The sequence below is a fragment of the Cetorhinus maximus genome, chromosome 3 (assembly GCF_964194155.1).
Source record: "Cetorhinus maximus chromosome 3, sCetMax3.hap1.1, whole genome shotgun sequence".
NCBI classification, from domain to species: domain Eukaryota; kingdom Metazoa; phylum Chordata; class Chondrichthyes; order Lamniformes; family Cetorhinidae; genus Cetorhinus; species Cetorhinus maximus.
This window is the reverse complement of record NC_135881.1, coordinates 121484363-121509585: the sequence shown is the minus strand read 5'-3', so window position 1 is coordinate 121509585 and position 25223 is coordinate 121484363.

The window sequence follows — 25223 nt, the reverse complement described above, 5'->3', positions numbered from 1 at the left end:
AACATTGAATTTGTTTCCTTGGCTCCACTTTCTCTTCTTTCTTCTCTGTGTAGGCCGTCTCATACAAACATATGAATTAGGAGCAAGATTAAGCCATTCAGTCCCTCGAACATGCTCCACAATTCAATAAGATCACGGCTGACCTGATTGTGGCCTCCGTTCCACATTCCACCTACCCCTGATTACCTTAGATTCTTGACTAACAAAGGAGTCAATCTACCTCTGCCTTAAAAATATTCATTGACTCTGCCTCCTCTGTGCTCTGGGGAGGAGAGTTCCAAAGATTCATAACCCTCTGAGAGAAAACAAATTCTCAGCTCTGTCTTAAGTGGGAGACCGCTTATTTTTAAACTGTGTCCCTTAGTCTCTCCAACAGGGGAGCCATCCTTTCAACATCAACCCTGTCAAGTCTCCTCAGAATCTTACATGTTTCAATAAGATCACCTCTCAATCTTCTATACTCCAAAGGATACAAGCCCAGCCTGTGCAATCTTTCTTAATAAGATAACCTCATCACCCATCTTGGTTATCAGTCAAGTAAACCTTCTCGGAACTTCTTCTAATGCATTTATATCCTTTCTTAAACAAGGAGACCAAACTGTACTCTAGATTTGGTCTCACCAATGACCTGTACAACTGTAGTAAACATTCCTACTTTTATATTCCATTTCCCTTGCAATAAATTACAACATTCCATTTGCCTCTTGATGGCCCCTGTGGCTGAGGAAGAGCGTTCTTGTGGTGAGAAAGTTTAGTGTACGCTCACCTCTGCTTTTTGTTGTCAATGGTGGAAGACTACTACCAGGTTGCAGCAGGTCGTGGCACGCTGGCTGGGAGCTGCCGAATGTGTACGGTGGTTGCTGAGCCTCCTCAGACTGCTGGTCATTCTGTTGTACCACTGCACCTGGAGATGCCATGGTTATCTCATGGACGGTCGGCTGGTCTGAACACTGTGGGGTTTCTGGGACCTGTGATGAGAATGGATGACCTGCTCCGCAAATAAAGAGAGTTCAAAGCTGAAATCCAAATCTGAATACTCTTTCGTGTTTGGGTACTCAGGACCGTGCAGGTGTGTTTGACTAACGACAATGGCTGCCTTGACATCCTCTGCCATCTGGAGGAGATCCAGGGCTATGTGGGCATCCCTGCTCAGGTGAGAGAGAAAGGCTGGTTACGGATGACGTACATCAGCTCAAAGGTCTGTTCCCACCATACCTTAGTGGTTCCAAAATCGTGCCAATGACTGGAAGTTGGGTTCCTCCTGCCCCATAAAGTGGAGTGTCCATTGTTCGAAGCCAGAGGTCTTTGAGCCATGGTTCCTGTCTGACAGGACTGTTACGTTGGCACCTGAATCTAATTTAAAACTCGTTGGATGAACATTGACAAGGATGTCAACATTCCAAAATGAAGAACCACAACCCTTGACCTCAGCCAAGAAGTGTGGCTGTGTATCTTCTAGGTTTCTGGCCTTGGTCTCGTGGATTACTTTTGGACCTTGTATCTGGGGTTTTGACTTGTACAGTTTGCCAAAGTGTCCAATCCCATTGCAGTGGAAGCATTGGCTGTATTCGCAGGACACTGATCTCACTGTCAAGGTCACTCCCTTACTTGGATTGTGCCTATGCCTTTGTGACCTGATCAGCTGGACTGAGGGTTGGCTTCTGTTCCATGTTTTATTCATGCTCCTTAATATTGTCCTGTGTTGCTCATTTAGTTCAGACAGTCTAATTATCTGGATTGCTTTATCGAGCTTGTAGGAGATCAGAGAGTGAATCGTCTGTGACACCCACTATGGTTCTGTCTCTGATGAGTTCAGATTTTAAATCTCCATATTACACCTTTCTGTCATCCTGTAGAGATCATTTATGAATGAATTGACAGGTTCCTCAGGCAGTTGGACTCTTATTGAATTTAGCTCTCTCCAATGTTTTGTTGGTTCGCAAGTTGAAATAAATGTCAAATGATTTTAAAATCTCTTCAAATTTGGCAGGTGACTCATTCATGCCACTGTCTCACAATGATGTCATTTGCAATTGGCCCTATAGAGTAAAGAAGCATGTTCACCTGTTTGGGTCTGCGACTGGGAAATTGGGTTTTAGAGGTGGGTTTTGTTCAAACGGTGCTTATGACACTCGATTAGCGAGAGGCTTCTCTGGCCTAGCTGCTATGGACCCTATGTTTTGAAGCTGGACTTCCAAGGTAGATTCAATGGAGTCTTCTGCTGCAGTAAAAATCTCTGCCTTCAGCTTCCAGGTTCTTTTCTCTGGAGCATTTTCTGGTGAATTTTCTCAGTGTCTTCAGCTTCTGTTGGCACCTTCTCTCAGAATTTCCATTCATGTTCTTTTTCTTAGTCCTTCAGCATTTTGGAGTTTTTGATCCCCAGCTGCTGCCATGTAGTAAGGGTGTTGGCTACAGAATGACGTGTCTTAAAGAGGCCTTTGTAGTCTTCAGTAGGTTAACAGCAAGGGCGGAATTGCCCCAGATTTGCACTAAGTGCAGTAGCGGGCGGGTAAAATGCCATTTTACCCACCAGCCGCGATGGCGGGTTTTCACACCGTATCATCCCAAACCTGCCACGTTATTTATGCATTCCCTGGAAATACACCGTTTCCATGGCGGGTGGGCTCTCATTCGCCCATCTGCCATCATCCCACTGCTGCATCATGCCGGGCGCCATATTTAAAGTCTACCGCATGGGTGTCATCAGCCACGGCCTCTGCGGGTAGCCCTTGTCCCGAAGAAGCCAACCCTGCAGCCTCTGTGGGCTCTGGAAGATTGCAGGGATCTGTGACTCACTGAGGATGTAGACGTCATGGACACTCCCTGGAAACTGTGTGCATACCTGCAGGATGTGTTTCTGGTGGTTGCATACCAGCTGCAAGTTCAGTGAATGGAATCCCTTGCAGTCGATGTTGTTGACCGTGTGTTGCGATGGAGATCTAAGCGCCAGGTGAGTGCAGTCAATGGCACCCTGCACCTGTGGGAAACCCGAGATCTGGGCAAATCCAATCGCTCTTGCATCCTGGCTGTCCTGGTCCCGGGCAAAAGGCACAAAGTTGTGTGCCCTCGCGAAGGTGGCATCCGTGACCTCATGGATGCATTTGTGGGTGGCAGATTATGAAATCCCACAGAGCTCACCTGTGGATCCCTGAAAGGAGTCACTGGCATAGAAATTGAGTGCTGCGGCCACTTTCACAGCCACTGGCAGTGGATGTCCTCCATGTCCCCCGTGGTGCCAAATCCTGCAGTAGCTGGCAGATGTCAGCGACCAGTTCCCTGGACATGCGCAGTCTTCGGTGACACTGTTTCTTGGTCATCAGCAGGGATGACAGGCGGCATCTATGGACCCTGGTTGTTGGTAGGTGCCAACCAGCGGCAGCTTGCTGTGGTTCTTTGGTGGCGTGTGCGGGAGCCCCAACTGCTCCTTCTTCCTGAGGTTGCTGCTTCTGCCTCTGTGCAGCCAGGAATCTCAGTCGCGCTCTCCTCCATTGTCTTTGCTCTCTGTAGGCCAACAGGCATACAGCTAGTTCGTCAGACTTCATTATCCTGACGTACTCCTCCTGCAGGATGGAAGAAAGAGACATGTGGTTAGCATGGGTGTACTAAGAACCTGTCCTGGTTAAGTGTGAAGGGCCCTTAACAATTCCCGGAGAGTGCTGGCTATCACTTGGATGGCCAGAGATTAGTGCGCTGCATGGCTGTCCGAAACCCCACCGCCTGCACCCCAGCCCATTTTACTGATTATCAGCAGCTTTGCCCACTGTACTGCATGCTGTGCTCTCAGCTAAGGCACAGGCATTCTCCTAACCCGCACTGCAAGGCTGCTCTGTTAGCTTGAACCATGGGGGAGACTGGTCCAAACCAGCTTGCTGACATTACAAGGGGTTGTGAGCACCTCCAACAGTGACTGCTCCATGGCCAGGTTTAGCAAGGAGATTGTTCAATGTGTGCAGCCGTCCAGCTGCTCTGCCGCCCACTAAAATGCTCATGACTTTGCAGTCTGTGCCGGAGGGGGAAGACGGTGATGTTGTGGGGGGGTGGGGGGTGGGGTGGGGAGGGGGGTGGTGGGAATGGAGTGCGGGGCTGGGGTTAGGTTGGGGGGACCTCCAAAAAGTTGCATCAGTGGCAGGGCTGGCCTTAACCCCGACCTCCCCAGTGCCCTTCAAGCTTGAAGTCCAACAACTACCCTAGCGAGCGCTGCACAATGTTACTGTGTACTCACCTCCGAGTTCCTCTCAAAATGCAGCCCGCCACATACACGTTGCTTTTGTGCTGTTGCGAAACATATCGTTGTGTTTTCCCACTGATGTGGACGGACGATCCAGCAGGGGTGGATGATTCCAGCAGGCAGGCCTAGTAATGATATGCTGATATATTACAATGAGGTTCCTGACGTGCGATGGCGGGAAACGCGGCCTACCATCAGTGGGCTGAGCGGACAATCGTGAACTGGTTTCACACCGTCGTAAACACGATCGCGCCATGTTGTCCGCTCATGCCACTGAACACGCCTGAAGCTGGCGGGCACAGAAAATTCCACCCCAAGTCTTTACTAACTATTTGTAACAATATAGATATATATAGTAAAGGGTACAGGCAAGGAACTAACTCCATGTCAAGGTTTTTTCACATCTCTGCTCAACACCACACTGACCCTAGGCCTAGGTATGTATGGCGGTACTGTATTCAGTCCTATTTGTATGTGCCAGACTCTTATATTACGCCATGGACTAGAAAATAAAGTGAGCCAGGCAGATTATGGCTACAAGAGCAGGTCAGAGACTGGGAATTCTGAGGCAAGTAACTCACCTCCTGACTCCTCAAAGCCTGTCCACTATCTAGAAGGTGCATGTCAGGAGTGTGATGGAATACTCTCTATTTGCCTGGATAAGTGCAGCTCCAACAACCCTCAAGAAGCTTAATGCCATCCAGGACAAAATAGCCTGCTTGATTGGCACCCCATCCACCACCTTCAACACCCACTCCCTCCACCGCGGATGCATAGCGGCAGCAGTATGTACCATATTCTACCACCTAGAAGGACAAGGGCAACAAATGCATGGAAACAACATCATCTTTAAGTTTGCCTCCAAGTCACACATGATCATGACTTGGAAATATATCACCGTTCCTTCACTCTTGCTGGGTCAAAATCCTGGAACTCCCTTCCTAATAGCACTCTGAGTGTATCTACACCAGATGGACAACAGTGGTTCAAGAAGGCAGCACACCACCTTCTCAAGGGCAATTAGGGATGGATGACAAATCCTCGCCTTGCCTGCGATGCTCACATTGCATGAAAAAATAAAAAAAGTACAAAGCGGAATTTTAAGCAGCAGCTCGTATAGTAACTGTCACTGGCAGTGTTTTACTCCAACGCTTTTTGGAGGTTGATTTTTTTTTGCTGCTCTCTTAGGAATGAAACCCTGTGTCACTTATAGTGTTGCTTGTTTGTACTTCATAGTTCAATGGAACAGACCAAAGCTGATACCATTCATTTATTTAGCACAGCTTTTTCTACCCGTATGGACTTTACTTGCTTTGTAGTTTTTTTTTCAGTTGTGGTCTGGATTCAGTATTCATTTTCTAGTGTGTGACGTGGCTGCAGTTTGTACAAGGTTTTGACAAACCCCATTTAAATTTTAGACAAGCTGTGGGTCTCATCATTACAGCACAGCCACAGTTTGAGGAATAGTGACCTAGAGAGTTACGCCTATTATGTTGGTGGACCAACATAGGACATTGTTTGCATAGCATGCTACTGTTTGTAACATTGCTTGTACACCAGGTGATCAGGCATATCTGAGAAAGAAAATTTATTCATTTTAAAGGTATCATATCATCTGCATTAGCACATCAGACAGGTTATTTTTGGAAGATACTGCATTAATAATGAAGTAGATATGCATTCTGTCGCGTTTTACTGGACAGTTAACAGTTCACAACAATTAAATAATCATATATGTTCTGCAAAGTTGTATACATTGGAAGGTGACTCATGAGAGCCATTTGTGGAGATTCGAATCTGAAATTCTAAAAATAAATTTCAAGTTCTCATAGAATAACTCTTCCATTTTCTTCTGAAAGTCCCTTTTCCTCCTGGGTGCGCCACCAGTTCTCCTTGCTTTCTAAGTTAACCCTTATTAAAAAAAACTTTAAAAAACTAATTGAACATTTAATAGATATCAGGCTGAAATTTCCCCAGGTGGATGATAGGGTGATGAGTGGAGTAGGACTTCCATTTGTCTGAGGAACACTAATCTGCTGACATTTTCCATGAAATGTACTTAAGGCAAGCCTGGGCTGGTAAAGCCCATTATCTGGGTCCAGCCACTGGGATGGAAGGAAATTTTGCAGGTTTTTAAAAGGGTATATTTGTGTTTTTTTAAGAAAATCAAGGTATGGGAGCGGGTTCAGCAGCAGGAAAGACCTGAGGTTTTCTGATGCATTGGAGGATATGTTGCTAACAGAAAAATGGCAAAGAAGGAAATAGACTCCTGGGGACTGAGGGCAAGTAGACCATTAAATATGCAGATATGCATTCAACAAACTGCCATCCAGTGCAGAAAGAGGTTTAATAACCTCACAAGGTTGACAAAAGTAAGTGAATCCATTATTCCTCACGCATATCCTGTAAGAATAATAGAACCATGGCTCTGGTCCATATCCATCATGTCTTCTATATGCCAGCAACTAGGTGAAACCTCTAGAACCAATATTGAAATATTGCACCAAGCTACCATCTAAATTCATAATGCCTACTATAAGGGGTTGTGCTGGTCTCGGAGAAAAGGTGTGTAATGGGAACCTGCACCTAAAAAATTTTAATTCTGGCCTTAGTGAAAAGAAATTTAATTGCCAATTAGGTTCCTTCAACACTGTGTTCTCTGCTGCAAAGGAGAAGTTTGCACCAAACCAGAGACAAGAAAAACCAACTGGATGAGGCCATAGAAGAATGTACATGCGGTGGAAATGTAGGAAGACACAGTGTGTGGAGAGGGACAGTAAGAGGAAGATTTCCAAGAAGATGTTGGTCAAGGCCGGGCACATTCAGTTTCCATTTTCTCTAACATTTCAAAGTCTTCAAATGGCCTTTGATTTAATTGTTATTTCTTCAAAGAGACATGTGATTGAAGAAAGCTTTTGTGTTTTTGACCTTTTAGGGTGTTTGTATACAACAGGAGGAGAATGCATGTGAAAAACATCAGGGTATAGGGCTCCAGAACTCCTGTCCTATTCTCAACAAATCCGTGATAGCATCTTATATATTGTAGCATTAGCCCAGCTTCACCCATTTGAAAGGGAGTAGTTACTGAGCTAAAGGGCTTTTCATTGGGCGAAGCACCAAGTATTAATACACATGAGCACCTGGAAGTGGAAGAAGTGACGCAAACACATTCCTCCCCAGATAGAGTGAAGAAATAGCTTCCCTCAGCTGATGAGCCTAGGGAGCCATTCTTCAATAGATCAGTGATTTCCGGAGCAATAGAGACATTGCATATGACTGAGGAGATGGAAAAATGGGAGAAGTCCACTAAATGACCTGCAACACAATGCAAACAGTTTATCATGTGTTATGATCATGGTAGAGATCAGTAACATGCTTATATTTTTAAAAACCTGACAACCCATGTATTTACTAAAAGAATAAAGTTGCAAGGTTCATGGTTTAAAGCAGAACAATTTTAATACAGAAAAATCAAAGAACATGAATGCTAATAATTACATCCTACCTTAAATAGTCAGTTATGTTAAAGATATTAAAAGTACAATGAGCACAATTACTTATATACCCTAAACTAAACTTCTTAACTCAAATTTCCTTCTACACCCATTTGACTTACATTACCAAAACTCAAAACAGATACTTATCAAGCTGTTAATCTTCCCATTTTTGATATGAGCACTATTTCAAAGATTCGTGTAAGGGTGGACATTTTTTGGTCCTTCCACTTGTTTCTGGCAAGGTTGTCCCTTCAAATCTCTTCCAACTGTCTTAAGCTTGTAGACTCTCAGTTCAACACAGGCGTCGCTACTGTCTTAAGCTTAGCCACCTCGGGTCAGAACTCTCCTGGTTTTAATGTTCTTTAACTTTGGCACTTTCTACCTAGAACTCTCTCTCTTCTCAGCTTGGCTATCCAAAAAGTCTAACTCACTGTTTATAGAGTCCTTCAGGCATCAAGGTTTTTAAAATCCTTTCAGCCAGAACATAGAATTTCAACTGAATCCTGTTTGAAAGAGTTGCTCCCTGCATCCAGCTTGTTCTATACTAAAACCCAAAATGCTCGAACACAGAACCACATCCAGGAATCTACTCACCCCTACAATTAACTGTTTATCTCCAGACAGCTTGATCACATGATCAGTTACTGAAAGCAAGCTGTGATTTCCAAAAAACCTCTTTTCCGAGAAGCCAAGTTCTTAAAGGAAGTTCTTCATCACCCCAACATAAAACATAGGGCAGAATTTTGCCCTTGATGGGCATGCGGGCCCCACTGGCTCGGCGGTGGGCGGACAGCCAACCCCTGCCGCCGAAACGGGGCCCGCCGCCATTTTGAGTGGGTAGGCCAATTAAGGCCCGCCCAGTGGCCTGCCTGTGTGGGCAGGGAGGGAACCCCCAGCTGTCAAAGTGCGCCCTGAGACTAAGTGCTGTCTCAGGGAGATTAGTGACAGTGTACAAAACTTAAAAAATAGAAAAATAAAAATATTATTAACATGTCCCCCTCATGTGACAATGTCACATGAGATGGGGCATGTTAATAAATATCACATTACATTTATTAAAGTTTTTAAAAAGGAACATGAAACCTCATCCCGCCAGTGGATGAGCTTTCATGTATTATCAGAAGCCCACTGGAGCTCCTAGCCTGCCTGCCAGCCTTAAGGTTGGACAGGCAGGGCCTTTAATTACTTTAATTACCCTGTCAATGGCCTCAATTGGCCATTGACAGGTTGGCGGGCGGACAGCTGATTTCGCTGTCCGCCTGCCTTCCTGAAAATTTAAAGGGACCGGGATGACGTCGGGGGTTCCTCCCGATGTCACCCCACGTCATTTTCGCCTTGGCGAGTGGGCCCCGCCCCCAAATTGCCAACGGGGCAATTCTGGCCATAGTTTTTTCTCCCCAAAAACACATACCACACAAAATACTCTGTAGAGTGTGGCACCAAGATGCCAGGAAGTAGAAAGAACTATACTTGCTTCACTAAATGTCTTGAGTTCAGTCTTCACAAGACACTTCTTTAGGACTTGCAAGCCAATTGAGGCTGTTTAGCCTGATCCCCCAACAAGCAGTTGCACTTCTGAGCCTCCATGCAGCACCGGTAGGATTCAAGGAGCAGTAATAGATGTCACTCTCTCTTATGAGAGTAATAATAAGTTGACTTCCCTACAACCCTCTACAATGCTAGCATGAGTGACTTTCAGTCCTGGGCTCAGCATCCTTTACATTGCAAGCAATGGCCTACCAGACATGGACCCTTCAGGAGTAGTAGCATCACTGAGATAATACCACCTGAATCTCTTTGAGGCATCTAGGGGAGTGTTTTCACCTATCCACCTCTCAACATCCTATCAGTTAGGGCATTCTTAGAAGCACAAAAGTTTGAGTGGGAAAGTAGGAATTTAGTCACAAAGGATAAACATGCTGGAAAGGGATAATTGCATTGGGAGGATTTGAAATTGTTGGTTCATTTGGTAACATTGTTAAAGAATGCAAAAACTGCTTAACCACTTGACTTCATAATTTATTTTTCTAGATGCATGAAACTTAGTGGAATGAGTGCTTTTTAACTGTGAGAATGTAGGGGCAGAATTTTATGCCTCACAGGCAGGCACGTGCCTGACCCGACTGGGCGTAAAATTGCGCGAGATGAGGTCGGGCAAGTGTCCCGACGTCATCCTGCATGTGCGTAATCTTCAGGTCGACGGGCGCATCCGGGTGTCGGAGCCACATCCGCCAACAATTAAAAGGCCACTTAAGGCCATTAAAAACCCAATTGATCCAGATTTTACATTGCCCGCGTGATTTTACGCTCATTGCACAGTCAAAACGGGCAGGCGGGCAGCCCATTTTTTGCAAAACCTCATTCAAGGGCGGGATAAAAAGGGTCAGCAGCATTGTCATAGTGAGGAGTTTAGGAGATAGTTTGCTGCTGATTGCTTATTGGAACTTGACAGCTTCATCTCAGTTCTGAGCTTCATTCTTAGTATTTCCAGGCTTCATTTCAGGACTCATTGGTGTCTGCAAGGCCCCTGGAGGATTAAGGCCATGTGGACCCTTCCAGGTATCAGACAGTTTTCTGTAACCCTGGTAACGGAGATTGTGCTCTCCGCTGGAGGGACCTCCTCTGAGGATGAAGAGGTGGGGGTGGTGGGGGGGGGGGGGGGTGGTGCAGAAGGGAGAAGAGGCCAGATGTCCCATTGCAGCTTCCAGGGGAGGGACCTGTGGAAGGAAGGGTGCAGGAACAAGGGGCACAGGGCCAGCAGGTAGTCCAAGGTGGAGGGGGCCGCAGAAGACACCACTATCCTGCTGCCAGGGTTTACAGGCGGCGATGCCTGGCCGCTCCCTCCCAAGCGGGGCCTATACAGGCTCCACTGGCCATAGGATGACCGCCAAGGTCATCAAGGCCAACAAGATAGCAGAGTTAGCAGGCTGCCTCCAATGCCGCTGGCAGCGAGGGGCATATGTCCGAGGTGCAATGCTGAAGGATGCTCCGCCTATCCAGGGAGACTGTGACCTCCATTTGTCAGATGATTGGGCCTGAGATCAGCTCCAACTGTGTGGGTGGACACCCCATGTCAGTGGCTCTGAAGGTCACAATGGCCCTCAACTTCTATGTCTCCAGCTCTTTCCAGGGGTCAGTGGGGGATCTTTGTGGAATGATCCAATCAGCTGTCTATAGTTGCATCAAGCTGGTGGCAGAAGCTCTGTTCAGGTGGTAATGACATTTATTCATTTCTGTATGGACGAGACCAGCCAGGCTGAGTGAGCTAGAGCATTTGCAGCGATTGCTGGGTTCCCCCGCATCCAAGGTGCAATAGACTGCACACATGTGGCCATCAAGGCACACATGGGTCAGCCCGGTGCCTTCTCCAACAGGAAGGGCTTCCACTCGATAAACATCCAGATAGATTGTGACCTCAAGACACAGATTCTGCAAATCCGTGCAAGGTATCCTGGCAGCTCCCAAGATGCTTATATCTTCAGACATTCCCGGGTGCCAGGGCTCTTCAGTGCTCCAGCTCTATTGGATGGATGGCTGCTGGGTGACAAGGGTTATCCATTGAAAAGGTGGCTTATGCTGGCTCTCTGCCACCCAAGAACAGAGGCAGAGCAGCGTTATAATAGGAGACATGCCTCTACAACGGCGGTGATAGAGAGGACCATAGGCCTTCTGAAGATGTGCTTCTGATGCCTGGACTGCTCAGGGGGAGCGCTACAATACCCCACAGAGCAGAGCGTACCCTGCACCAAAAAAAAAATGTGAAGTATACTTAAGCAATTACGACCAAAAGCAAAATTTATGTAATTTTCACACAAAACAAACTGACACTCCATCACTGGTGTTCATTTCCACACCTGTAAACACGTAAACAAAACACTACAGAACAGAAAATCACCCATGACCAGTCCCTCTTGTGCTCATGGTGCCTTAAACTTAGGTTTATGAGTGCTACGTCTTGGTGTCCCCCTGTCGCTGACAGCAGCATTGGAGACAGCCTGCTGATTCTGCTGTCTTGTTGGCCTTGATGACCTCTGGCCAGTGGAGCCTGTGCTGACCCCACCTGGGAGGGAGCGGCCAGTGCCACGGCTGGCATCTCCCCAGTCATCATAGCCTCATCAGATGCCATGGTCACTGGCAGAGGGACGGAGGAGCTGCTGCCATCATCCAGAGCACCCTGAGAGGAGCCCACAGAGACGAAAATCAGCTTGTGCGCCAACATGAGGTCACTCTGGACTTCCCTGCTCACCATTGATGGACAGGCACCTAGCTGGAATACTGGGTGCCTCATCCATTTCCCACACTGGCACTGACCACCTGAGATCATTGCCCATGTAATGTTTTGCAGGTCCGAGCGCAACCCCAGGAACGCCTCATTCTGTCCCTGGAGCTGCGTCTCCATGTGGGTCACCACTCTCTCAATTGAGGAGGCAGTGTGCTTGGCCATGAGGGTTAATGCAGTGCTGATGTTCTGCATGGACTCCTCCACAACAGAGACCATGACACACATATCCTCATGGATGTCCGCCAGTTCCTCCTGCATATCTCACTGGACATCCATCATCTGCCGCCTAATGGACGACTTCAGAGACTCATCATCTTCCTTCGACTTAGCATCATCCTAGTCTCCAGCAGTCCTCCAACTGCCGGCGCCTTGGGCACTCTCTGCCTCCGCCTGCACCTTAAGCAAGTGTGAAGTGCCCTCACCGTTGTGTACCTACATTCTAGCTGAAGATCTAACACCAAGTGAGGTGCTGGTATCTGCGCTGGTGCCTGGTTCAGAGATAGGATGTGACGCAGGTGCAACTGAAGCCCCGCGGTCCTCTGGTGTCAGGGGTGGCTCTTTGGGTTCCTGGGAATGAGTGCCTGCTGGCGAATCTAAGGGAGAACAATGATGTGTCATTAGTTTAAGTCATCACACTGTCACTGTGCATGCCAGGCACCCTGGTGAGACAATGGAGATCTGCATCATGGTGCCATTGTCTTTCAATGATCAATGGGTACTCCAGTTCTGAAGCTCCCATTGATTAAGAGACAACACAAGAATGTTTGCACCATTCGAAACTCTCACCTCCGTGCACTGCACTCTTACCTTCATCTGACACTCCAGCATCTCCACGGCTGGCTGAACGAGGTGTGTGGTGGCTCTCCAGCTCCAAGGCGTCCTGCTCAAATCGGGTCAATATGAGGAGGCTTGGGGTCCTCCGCCTGTCCGTGACCTCTCAATGTGGTTATGTGGCTAGGACAGAGGAGCATGGATTAGTCCACTCTCTACCTGCAGCGTCATTGCAGCCTGGCCAACCCCAGCTGAGGAACACCTCGCAGGGCACATTCAAGTCGTGTCGCAAGGCAGGTAGTCCAAGCACCAGGGCTCACCACCTTGGCCAGCTCCAGCGACATTGACAGTTGGCACTCAGACTCTAACACTCCTGAGCTCCATGGGGGGATAGCCAGCCCCTAACACTTTTCCACACTGATCCAACACTGTACTCACCTTCCCAAGCGCAGCAGGGCACATTGTGACATTGCACTCATGTGCGCTGCACAACGTCGTGGCTGCTGACCTTGGCTGCCGCCTCCTCCCAAGCTTATTTGTCTGGTGCGGTGCCCTCCTCCTGCTTTCTCTGCAAACGGGGGTGTCCCTCCTGGCAGCCACCTCCTCCATGAGGGCCACGAGGCACGCATCCAAAAAACAGGGGACCGAGTGCCCACCCGACCTGTCCTCCTGCCTGACGCCCCCGGCCGCTGTTGAGTCCATAGCTTCAGTCTCCAGACCGCAGAATATGATTCTGCCCTGGCAACTTTCAGGGAGCTGCCTCTGCTGATTTTAAACTGCCCGCCAAGTCGCCATTGGACCCAGCGCCCGACAGGCCCCCGCCCCTGCCCGGCGATTCCCTACCATTGGGAAGATGCGTTTCAGGCGGGTGGGCCTTAATTGGCCAGCCAGTGTGAAATCACGGTCATGGGCCAATCGCAGTGGGGGGGCCTGTTTCCCGACACCTCCTGGGCCCTCCCATCAAGCGCCCACCAAGGGTAAAATTCAGGCCTAGGTTTTCTATTACTGAAGAACACTTGGGACAGTGGAGGGGTCATGTGGGTATTATTTCATTTGTCACAAGACATTCGTCATAAAAAAAACATCTGCTATTGCGGAATCTTGCTGTGTGCAAATTGGCTGCTGTGTTTCCTACATTACAACAGCTTGCTCTTTTATAAAGTACTTTATTGTCTGTAGAGAAATTTGGGATATGCTGAGATTGTGAAAGGCACTGTATAAGTGTTAAGTTATTTTTATATATAAGATGCTATGTCCTTTCTCTGGCTGAAGGCTGGTACATCTCTTACTTTATCTTCTTTTCCTTTGCTACCTGCTCATAGCCAGGGTGTGGTAGGCTGTGAGAATGTAAGTTTGTTTTTATTATTTTGGGGAATATTGTGTTATTCTGTAAAGAAGGCTGGGTGTCTGTGTGTACGTGAGAGTTAATAAGCTGGGCAGAGTTGGTACGGGTTAGGCTGTCTGGGGCTTTGGAAACATGAAAAGGATAAAGTGGTTAAGTTAAGGCACAAGTGAATAAGTTAGATCTAACATTTGCAACTTTAAATAAGTTGAGAAGTTGTTTGAATTTCAAAGAGGAGTCAGAGGTAGCAAAATGTTTGCACCTTGCAGGAGTCCATAGGTGAATTATAGTGGGGGTGTTATATTTTTATTCCCAAAGCAAAGACAGGATGGGAACATGAAAGATCTTATATTTAGAAGGATTTGAGCTTCAAAAGGGTGTAAGAACACTGGGAATTAGATGAAAGGGAGAAAAGGTATATTAGAGTTACTGTGGATAGGTGGTTTGTAGCTATTGAGCTGGAGATGGCTGGAGATAGCTGGAACTGTCTGATCCATTGAGAAGCCTTGGGCTGCAGCAAGCAGTTTGATTCTTAAGTGAATTAGAACCATAGAACCATAGGCCTGAATCCTCAGGTGGGCCCTGCTCGCCAACCCGTAAAATGACATGTGGTGATGTCGGGCGGGTGTCCCAATGTCACCGTGCGTCATTCCAATCTTCGGTTCAGCGCACGCGCACTGGAGTTGGCTGCGCACCGCCGAACTGTCAAAGGCCTATTAAGGCCATTTATCAACTAATTGAGCTAATTGTATGGGCTGCCCATCCAGCATTAAGGTTGGTGGGCAGCCTTCGCATTTCTCATGAAACCTCAGCCATGGGTGGGATGAGGTTTCATGAAGGCTTTATAAATTCAATAAAAATTTTTATTGAAATACATAAACGTGCCCCAGCTCATGTGATACTGTCACATGAGGGGACATGTTTGAGTAATTTTTTTTTCTCTTTTTCGCAATGCTTTATTCTTAAATTAATCTCCCTGAGGCATGGAGCTGCCTCAGGGAGATTTCTGCGCTCTCTTACGTGCATGTGCCAAAGAGCGCAGGCCCCGATTCTCCCTCCTCCACCTGCCCGCACAGGTAACGCTGAGCGCTTCCAGGTGCACGTCACACTGGGTGGGCCTTAATTGGCCCACCCACGTAAAATGGCGGCACGCAGCTGATTGCAGGTGGCGATTGGCTACGCGCCCGCCCGTGCCCGCTCCCGCCCAGCCCGCCCGATGGGGAGAAAATTCTCCCCATAGAAAAGTTACGGTGCAGCAAGAAGCCATTCAGCCCATCGTGTCTGCACTGGCCAAAAAGAGAAAAAAGAAACTAGCCGTTCATTTTAATCCCACTTTCCAGCACCTGGTCCATAGCCTTGCAGCTTACAGCACTTCAGATGCAGATCCAGGTATTTTTTAAATGATTTGCATGTTTCAGCCTCAACCACCAACTTAGGCAGTGAATTCCAGACGCCTACCACCCTCTGGGTGAAAAAGCTTTTTCTCATTACCCCTCTAATCCTTCCACCAATCACCTTAAATCTATGCCCCCTGGTAATTGACCCCTCAGCTAGGGGAAACATGCCTTTCCTGTCCACCCTATCTAGGCCCCTCATAAATTTGTACACCTCAGTTAGGTCACCCCTTAGCCTCCACTGTTCTAAGGAAAGCTATCCTAGCCTATCCGATCTCTCCTCTTGGCTGAAATTTTCAAGGCCTGGCAACATTCTTGTAAATCTCCATTGCATTCTCTCCAGAGCAATTATGCCCTTCCTGTGATGTGGTGACCAGAACTGTACACAAAATTCCAGCTGTGGCCTAACCAGCGTTTTATACAGTTCCATCATTACATTCCTACTTTTGTATTCAATACTTCGCCCAATAAAGGAAAGCATTCCATATGCTTTCTTGACCACCTTGTCCACCTGTCCTGCCACCTTTAAGGACCTGTGGACATGCACTCCAAGGTCTCTCACTTCCTCAACCCCCCTCAATAACTCCCTGTTTATTGAATATTCCCTTGCTTTGTTTGCTGCCCACAAATGCATTATCTCACACTTTTCCAGATTGAATTCCAATTGCCACTTCTCCACTCAACCAAACCATTGATATCATTCAGGAGTAGATAGCTATCCTCTTCACTATCAACTACATAGCCAACTTTTGTGTCATCTGCAAATTTCCCAATCATGCCCCCAACATTTAAGTCTAAATCATTAATATATCCAACAAACAACAAGGGCCCCAGCACTGAGCATTGTGGAACACCACTGGAAGCCATTTCCCACTCGCAAAAACATCCATTGACCATTACCCTTTGTTTCCTGTCACTGAGCCAATTTTGGATCCAACCTGCCACCTTCCCCTTTATCCCATGAGGACTCACTTTCCTGACCAGTCTGCCATGTGGGATCTTGTCAAATGTCTTACTGAAATCCATGTAGACCACATTCACTGCACTACCCCCATCAATCTTCCTTGTTACTTCCTCAAAAAATTTGGTTAGTAAGACACAATCTTCCCTTAACAAAACCATGCTGACTATCCATGATCAGTCTGTGCCTATCTAAGTGACAGTTTATCCTGTCTCTTAGAATTGTTGCCAATAATTTACCCACCACCGAAGTCAGACTGACCGGCCTATAATTTTCTGGCCCATCTCTCGCACGCTTTTTAAATAATGTTACAACGCTCGCAGACCTCCAATCCTCTGGTACCGTGCCTGTATCTAGCAAAGTGAAAGAGGGTAGAGGTCTCGTATTACACCTTTATTGAAACTACAGCAGTTTGCCTTGTGTGATATTATTGGATTTCATATTAAAAACCTATAAGAGAGTGTTGCCTGGAAAGTGTTTACTTGTGGGTTTGACCAAGTAGAGAGTTTGGGGGAATGTTTTGTAAGACTAACTGGAATTGTGTAACTGTAATTGTGTGTGTATATAAGTTTTCCTTTCTCTCTTGTTAATAAAACTTTTGGTTTCAATGTTTAAAAACCTAAAAGTGTTACTGGACTTCTTACTGCTGAGTTCGGTATGTTGTCTTCTTGTTATCAGAATACAAAAAAAAAAGCTGTGGCCTGGAAGCCAAGTTTCCCTCTGGGATTTGATTCATGCAGCAATTAACAACAGCAATGGTCATAAAAAATTTAGGGGCTCTTTGCGGGGTTATTAAAATTCGTTGATTGGGTTGGAGTTTGTGAATCCAAGGGATACGAGGAAGAGAAGAACGCTGAACTCAGGAATTTTGTGTTGAGGGGTTTTAAAGTGGTTAGACTGCAAGATGGCTTTGGCAATCACTATGACCTTTCTGGGAGTGGAAAATGTATCTGTGCAGTATTTGAGATCTCTGACTAAAATTCAGTTGAAAGAAGTGCAGGTGGAAATAAAAGCAGAATTTCGTAAGACTGATATGGTTGAAGTACTTACCAGCATTTAAAGTTGGACGAAGGGATATCTGAAACTAGTGTGTCACAGCTGGAGGTGGTAAGACTTCAGTTGCAAATGAAGCAGCTTGATATAGAAAGAGATAGAGAAAGACAAAAGCTTGATTTGGAAGAAAGAGGAAAAAAAAGAGAAATGAAAAATCTCGTATTAGAAAGAAAGGAGAAAGAAAGAAATTACAAGAAATTACAGGACAGGATAAAATTGTTTCCCTTGGTGGAGAATTCTAGAACCAGGGGACATAGATTCAAGATAAGTGGCAGAAGGTGTAGGGGGGACATGAGGAAGAACTTTTTTACGCAGAGGGTAGTGGGTGTCTGGAATTCGCTGCCCAAGTTGGTGGTAGAGGCAGAAACTCTAAACTCTTGTAAAAAGTACCTGGATCTGCACCTTAAGTGCTGTAAACTGCAGGGCTATGGGCCGAATGCAGGAAGGTGGGATTAGAAAGGGCACCTGAGTGTCCTCGGGCTGGCATGGACAAGATGGGCCAAATGGCCTCCTTCTGTGCTGTAACTTTTCTATGGTTCTATGGTTCCAAGACTGGAAAAAGAAAAGAATAGATTAAAAGACCTAGAAATAAAGAAACTTCAATGGGGAAGAGAGGAGCAGGAAAAGGAAAAGAAAAGATTATTAGAGATAGAAATGAGAAAGCTTGAACTTGAGCTTCAGAGAGAGAAGTTAGCATCTGAGGAAAGAGAGAGGGAAAGAGATACGGAGCTTCAGAGAGAGAAAGGAGCCAGGCAGTATGAATTGGCTAAAGCGAAACTTAGAAGGAAGGAAGGAAGGAGAGAAAAGACTTCTGAAAATATAAGAGAGGCTATAATTATGGAGGAATTTAGAAATAGCCTTCCAGTAAATATTAAGACATACTTAGATGAAAGATAAAGCAAAAAGGTTCAGTGAAGCTGCTGTTTTAGCCGATATGTATATTTCACACAAACAGTTAAGTGTAGGAAAAGGGTCACATGGTTCTCAGGGAAGTTCGAGATTTAGAAAACCTAGTGATGGTAAAAATGTTAGTAATAAGGATCAAGCTGAAAGACTCAGTCTATTAAAGATGGTGAGGTGGAAAGTAAAGTTGAAGGAAGGAAACTGATATGTTACCATTGTAATAAGGCGGGACACACAAGATCAAGTTGTTGGAGATTAAATGGGAAAGCGGTTGCGGTAATTGGAACTCTGAAAAGTTCTGGAAATAAGAGTACTGTGGGCTCTAAGATCCAGAGGCAAGAGAACCCAATGGTTTGTGTGCAGGTGGATCAGTGGTAGCTAGTGGGAATGTGTTCACAACTTACCCAAGGGAGTTCTGCAGGGTAGGTTGCAGAGATGTTTAAAGGTTTTACATGCAAAGGGAAAATATATCCATATGTACAGGAAAGAGCAGGAAAGGATGTTAACATTTGAGGGATACCGGGGCTGGCTAGTCCTTAATGTTATGGGATAGTGTTATCGGTTGTCCAGAAAGGTTATTGCAAGACAAAATATTAATTAAGGGAATCCATGGCAAAGTCAAACCTATTTCATTGTCTAAGGTAAATGTAAAAAGCGATTTGAAAGCAGGAGAGTTGATTGTTGGGATAGTGGAGAAATTTCCCATTGCAGGAGTTCAATTTATTCAAGGGAATGATATAGCTGGATCACTGATATGGACATTGTCTACTGTAGTAGAGCAGTCTGTGCCTGAAGCTGAAGATGCTTGGTGAGAAGAAACCAGCTCCCAAGAAGAGTGTGAAGAAAGCCTTAAAGAAACTGACAGCAAAGGGCTGCAAGAAGCAGCGAAGATCGAGGAAGGAAAGTTACTCCATCTACATCTATAAAGTAATGAAGCAGGTTCACCCCAACACTGGCATCTCCTCCAAGGCCATGAGCATCATGAGCTTCGTTCGTGAACGATATTTTTGAGTGCATTGCGGGTGAGGCTTCCCGCTTGGCCCATTACAACAAGCACAGCGCCATTCGATCCCGGGAGATCCAGACTGCCGTCCACCTGCTGCTGCCTGGGGAACTAGCCAAGCACGCCATGTCAGAAGGGACAAAGGCGGTGACCAAGTACACCAGCTCCAAGTAAAACTCCACAATGGACTGAAAAACACATTCGCAATCAACAGAGATGTTACACAAGAAGCATCCTGGATTGTTTCCAGATTGTGTGGTAACGAGATCATAAACACACAAGTTTAAACAGAAAGGGGAGGAACCTCCTAGATGGGGGACGATACTGAAAATCAGTTGGCTGGATCAATCTTTGAAAAGATTATTCAGGCGGAGAAGATAAAAGAGAACGAGGTTGAGGTGTTTGGTTTAGTGCAGTTACAGTGGAGTTACAGGAGAAGGATTCGGGCTTAAAGAAATTATATCAGACAGCTTATTCTGAAAGACAAGCAGAATGTATTCTAGAGTGTTATTATTTAAGAACAATGTGTTAATGAGGAAATGGAGATTGCTCATGTTCCAGCAGATGCAAAGTGGGCGTTAGTGCATCAAGTAGTAATGACATCTGGGTACCAGAATGACATTTTGAGAGAGGCTCATGAAATTCCATTGGCTGGACATTTGGGAATTAGGAAAACTCAAGCTAAAATATAAAAACATTTCTATTGGCCTGGACTACATTAAGATGCAGTCAAATTCTGTCAGACATATCACACATGCCAGGTGATAGGAAAGACTCAGGCAGTGATTAAGCTTGCACCTTTAATTCCAGTTCCAGCATTTGAGGAACCTTTTAACAGGGTTTTAATTAGGGTCCTAATTGATTGCATAGGGCCCCTTGCTAAGACAAATTGGATCCAGGATTGGCTGAGTGGCAAGAAGCAGAGGGTGATGGTCGAGGGGTGTTTTTGTGACTGGATGCCTGTGTCCAGTGGGGTTCCACAGGGATCGGTGTTGGGTCCCTTGCTGTTTGTGGTATATATAAACGATTTAGATTTGAATGTAGGAGGGTTGATCAGTAAGTTTGCGGATGGCACGAAAATTGGTGGGGTGGTAAATAGTGAAGAGGATAGCCTTAGATTACAGGAGGATATAGACGGGCTGGTCAGATGGGCTGATCAGTGGCAAATGGAATTTAATCTGGATAAGTGTGAGGTGATGCACTTGGGCAGGACAAACAAGGCACGGGAATACACGGTGAATGGAAGGACCCTGGGAAGTACCAAGGATCAGAGGGACCTTGGCGTGCATGTCCACCTTAAGGTAGCGGGACAGGTAGATAAGGTAGTTAAGAAGGCACATGGGATACTTGCCTTTATTAGCCGAGGCACAGAACATAAGAACAGGGAGGTTCTGCTGGAACTATATAAAACACTGGTTAGGCCACAGCTAGAGTATTGCGTGCAGTTCTGGAACCCGTATTATAGGAAGGATGTGATTGCACGAGAGAGAGTGCAGAGAAGATTTACCAGGATGTTGCCTGGGCTGGAGAATTTTAGTTATGAGGGAGAGATTGGATAGACTGGGGTTATTTTCCCTGGAGCAGAGGAGATTGAGGGGAGACATGATTGAGGTGTATAAAATTATGAGGGGCATAGATAGGGTAGACAGGAAGGAACTTTTCCCCTTGGTGGAGTGATCAATAATCAGGGGGCATAGATTTAAGGTAAGGGGCAGGAGGTTTAGAGGGGATATGAGGAAGAATGTTTTCACCCAGAGAGTGGTGGGAATCTGGAACTCACTGCCTGAAAGGGTGGTAGAGGCAGAAACCCTCATAACATTTAAGAAGTATTTGGATGTGCTATGGGCCTAGTGCTGGAAAATGGGATTAGAATAGTTAGCTACTTGTTTGACTGGCGCAGACTCGATGGGCCGAAGGACCTTTATCTGTGCTGTAGACCTTTATGACTCTAAGACTCTAAGACTAAAACATGGAAATCAGGACTTAGTAACAATTATGGATGTGTCCACCAGATTTCCAAAAGCAATTCCTTTAAGAAAGATTACAGCAAAGGTGGTTGTGGAGGAGATGACCAAATTCTTTACAAGATATGGATTACCAAAACAAATACAGCCAGATCAGGGATCAAATTTCATGTCTCAACTGTTTAAGGAAGTAATGAACAGCCTAGGAATAAAGCAATTTCGGTCATCAGCCTATCACCTTGAAGCACAAGATGCCTTAGAAATGTGGCATCAGACTTTAAAGACTATTATTAGAGCAAACAGTCAAGACTATATGCATGATTGGGACCAAGGGATTCCATTCTTGTTATTTGCTATTAGGGACAACCCTAATGAGTCAACAGGGTTCAGTCCTTTCGTGTTAATTTACGGTCATGAAGTGAAGGGACCACTCAAACTGATTCAGGACAATTTAGTGAATCAGAGTTCTGAAACAAATCTCCTGGATCTTGTGACAGAATTCAGAGAGAGGTTGAGTAATGCATGTGAATTAGTGAGAAAACATTTAAAGATATCTCAACAAGTGATGAAGGCACAGGCAGACAAAAGGTCAAAGGCTCATAGCTTTGTGGCTGGGGAAAAAGTGTTAGTATTGTTGCCAATGTCAGGTGAACCATTGAAGGCAAGGTTTAGTGGACCTTAGCATACTGAAAAGAGACTGAGTGAAGTAAACGATGTAGTAAGTACCCCAGATAGAAGGAAGAGGCAGCAAGTGTACCATGTAAATATGCTCAAAAAATACTTCAAGAGAGGATAGATAGGAAGAGGTACTGGTAGCTGTAACTAAGGAAACAGAGGTAGAAATTAAGGATTCCGAAATTTATCTTCCTCTGATTAACTTGGACAATGAGGTAGTGCTTAAAAGTCTGGATGTAATATTGGATTACCTTCCAGAAAAGTGTCAGGAGTGATTTAAAAAGGCTATTGCAGCCTCACAAAGAAATTTGAGGAAGTAAACTGGGGAAACCAGATTTAGCTGTACATGATGTTGATGTGGGGAATTCAGAGTCAATAAGGCAACTCCCATATAGATTAAATCCAGTAAATTTAGCTCAAGTGTGGAAAAAAATTGAATTCATGCTTCAAAATGACATCATAGAGCCCAGTCATAGTAATTGGAGTTCACCTATTGTAATGGTGCTGATACCGGGTTGATCACAGAGACTGTGTGTTGATTACTGAAAAGCAAATGCGGTAACAAAAGCAGATTCATATCCTATTCCATGACTGGAGGATTGTATCGAGAAAGCGGGACAGTCAACATTTATCACAAAAATTGACTTGCTGCGAGGATATTGGCAAATACTCTTATCGGTAAGGGCAAAAGAGATATTAGCTTTCATAACGCCACATGGCCTATATCAATGCAAAGTAACTACACCAGAAACATTTCAGAGACTAACAAACCAAGTGACTGAGGGACTGAGCAATTGTGATGTTTATATTGATGACTTAATAGTATTCAGTCAAACGTGGGAAGAACATTTACAACACTTAAAGGAACTGTTTGACTGATTGCAGGAAGCCAATTTGGTTGTGAATTTGGCTAAAAGTGAATTTTCAAAAGCACAAATTACATATTTAGGCCATACTGTTGGACATGGTCAAGTGGCCCCATGAGATGCAAAAGTAAAAGCTATTGTGGAATTCCCAGTGCCTACAGCGAAACAGGAAGTTTCGATATTTCTAGGCATGAATGGATATTATCGGAAATTCATGCCAAACCTCAGCAGTGTAGTTGCTCCATTGCCTGAATTATTAAAAAAGAACAGAAAATTCCAATGGACACAGTGTCAGGATGCATTTGATACCTTGAAAGCTGTACTAACAACTACACCTGTTCTAACAGCACCTGATTTGACAAAGCAGATAACTGGTCTGACACAGCAGTTACCAGAGGGAAATTTTAAACAACTGTCATAACCTATATTTTCAATTGGTCTTGAGTTGCAGCTCTAAATTCAAGAATAAGACCACCACTTCTTGGGAGCTTTTTATATCAAACTAAATGAGACATTTATTAATTTACACAAATTAAGCACATACACATGGCTACAAATTACTACAATCAAAACTTTTTAACAAATTGCCAAATTAATCTCCATTAAGGCAACAACAACCCATGGACTTTAAGCAGACACCAGACAATGCATTTTTCACCTTACAAATTCAATATGAGGTTCCTTTCAATTTGGTTCCTTTGCAGACAGTTGTAGGCTTACAGCTGCTTAGATCTTACATGCCTCTGACCTGTACACACAACTCCTTTCTGTTGTATCCAGCACTCCCATTTGAATGTAAATTCTCATTGTATCACCAGGTCCTTTGAACCCCTTTCATAGCACCAATTTTATTAATAATGTAAACATTGCTTGGTGCAAGATTTCACTCCTACTCTTGAGTGCTCTATTCAACAAAATGCAAATGCCCCATCTACCTACTGTTTACATCTCAAAACTACTATACATCAAAGCACCCAGACTGGCTGGTTTTAATCCAATTAACACACACCTCTATTTATATAAAAAAATAATTTCCAGTAACATTATATACATTAATATCTCTTCCTGACATCCCCCTTCCTATCAAAAAATGAATCATCATAACTCTAAAAGACGGCTTCATTTTTAAACATAACCCATCTCATACTATCTCCTATACTTATTACACTATTATATTACCACATGCATGTATTAACATAACAATATATATACACAAGTCCTTGGTATCAACAAAAATTATTCCAGTTCAATGTCCAGGTTTAAAAAAAGATGTCCAATTTTCCTTTAAACTTCAAACTCTTGGTAACGCACCTGTGAACAGATTTTCTCTTCCAGCAACATATATAATCCGTAGATTACACGGTTGTAATAATAAACTCCATCTGAAAAGCCTTGCACTTTTGTCTCGAAATTTGTCCAAAAACTTTAAAGGATTATGGTCAGGATAAACAATTGTTTCTGATGAATTGTTTGCAACATAAATTTTAAAATACTGCAATGCTAATATCAAACCCAAGGTCTCTTTCTCAATCATTGAATATTTTCTCTGTTGTACATTCAGCTTCTGTGAAAAATACCCTATTGGTTTTTCAATTCCAGTGTCAACATCTTGTAACAGTACAGCCCCAATGCCTATATCACTTGCGTCAACGGCCAACTTGAATTGCTTGGCATAATTGTGTACTGCCAAAACTGTGTCGTAGTTAATACAGTTTTCAAACTATTGAATGACTTCTGACACTCCAGTGCCCATTGAAACTTCTTGTTCTTTTTTAATAGCTCAGGTGGAGCAACCACTTGGCTAAAGTTTGGTACAAATTTCTGGTAATACCTCTCAGGCCCAGAAATCTCAAAACTTCTCGTTTTGTTGTAGGCACTGGGAAATCCACAATAGTCTTGACTCTCGCATCTCTCAGAGCCACCTTACCTTGTCCAATGGCATGCCCTAGATACGTAACTTGTGCTTTTGCAAATTCACTTTTAGCCAAGTTCATCACCAAAATAGCTTCTTGTAGTCAAATAAATAATTCTTCCAGATGCTGCAAATGCTCCTCCCACGTCTGACTGAAAACTATTAGATCATCAATATAAATAGCACAATTGCTTAGACCTGCAATTACTTTGTGTTAGTCTTTGAAATGTCATAGGTACATTCTTCATACCAAATGGCATGACTTTAAACTGATATAGTCCACTTGGCATTACAAAAGCTGATATATCCTTTGCTCTTTCCGACAACAGTACCTGCCAATATCCTTTTAGCAAGTCAATCTTTGTGATAAAT